The sequence below is a fragment of the Peromyscus maniculatus genome, chromosome 1 (assembly GCF_049852395.1).
Source record: "Peromyscus maniculatus bairdii isolate BWxNUB_F1_BW_parent chromosome 1, HU_Pman_BW_mat_3.1, whole genome shotgun sequence".
NCBI classification, from domain to species: domain Eukaryota; kingdom Metazoa; phylum Chordata; class Mammalia; order Rodentia; family Cricetidae; genus Peromyscus; species Peromyscus maniculatus.
The window spans coordinates 18,970,875-18,972,243 of record NC_134852.1 but is presented as its reverse complement, the minus strand read 5'-3'; the positions used below and the strand labels follow the sequence as shown (position 1 = coordinate 18,972,243).

The 1,369-nt window shown below is 38.1% G+C and overlaps 1 pseudogene; it reads right to left on the bottom strand.

The window, feature by feature from the left end:
* Nucleotides 1-230: 230 nt before the first annotated feature.
* Nucleotides 231-1,147, bottom strand: LOC143271984 (vomeronasal type-1 receptor 3-like; annotated as a pseudogene).
* Between the last annotated feature and the right edge of the window lie 222 nt (nucleotides 1,148-1,369).

The following is a 1,369-nucleotide window of genomic DNA, read 5'->3' as shown; positions in this document are numbered from 1 at the left end:
TTGTATAATATGATGATTTCACATATATGAACAATTCTCATTATTGGATAAGAAACTCTGTAAGAAAAAGCTATAATAAAATGACTATTGATCAGACCATCAGACACAGGAAACAGGTACAGGATGAAGAATATCTTCAAAATTCAGTCTTAGCATTATACAAAAGATTAAAAACACTATGCCAATACATATGAAAGGACAAACAGGGCTCATGTCAGATTTGGAGAGAGCTATCTCTTACCACAGCAGGGTGAAAACAGGCTAGAAATAGACTTGATATTGCTGATGAGAACAAAGGGGCAAACTATGGGAAAGCAAATTTCTAGATATAGGAATACACTTACTCCCCATAGCATTGGACCGTTGGAGGAAGTCCTAAAGACAAGCCGGATGGATGACACCGAGTAAGAGATGAGAAATGTGCACACCAGGATTAGGACAGTTTGGTGGCTCTGTCCTCAGGTGAGACTTTCATAAAGAGGTGAGCACTGTGGATATGCTTGACTTGTCTCTGATGTCGGTAGAGGAGACTCACCATGGAGACACTCGAGCAGGCCATGAGACCCAGACACAGGCCATCAGAGAAGCACAGTAAGAACATGTACAGTGCAACTGCCACATTGCCAGAAACAAACCATGAGTAGTACCCATTACTCACCAAGTTAGTCATATTTTTCTTGTAAATGGGGCCTAATACTCTTGCTAGAGTCAAGATATTTAACAGCATGTGCACAAGCCAGATGGGAGAGCAGGAGGGACCAATGTGCTTGGTGGTTCTTTGTTTAAACTTGTGCCACCTGGAGTTGTTGGGGCTGATTGTGATTGCTTGGAAGCTACTCAATAGGCACATGACATATAGGGACATCCCTCTCATTGTTTGGTAAATATACAATATGGATTTACATCTAATGTCATCCAGGAAATCCTTAAATCCAAAGTGTGCCATTGTCTGTGGAATGCCTTTTGTGATGAGAGAAGAGCATTTGACAAAAGTCAAGTGCTCTAGGATCAGGTCCTTGGGCATTATATGCTTTCCAGTGAATATCAAAACGACATAGTAAAATAGAATTGAGGAATTGCCAAGCATGCCAACTGTAATCTAAGAGAAGAGGAAAATTCCCATTGCAAAGTTTGCAGTTTTTTTCATTCCTATGAAAGACATAAATAAATGTATCCTAGTCAACAGACTCTAGAAATACGTTATGATTATACATTATTTCACGAAGTTAGCTTAAATACAATATTCACCACTTTATTTGATTATATAGCTATCTCACTGAAGAAGAATGTTAAAAATGTTTTCTTTATAAAAGGAGATTTTCTCTGTTATTGTAAGGGGAAATATTAGATATGTTTACTAAAAAATGTA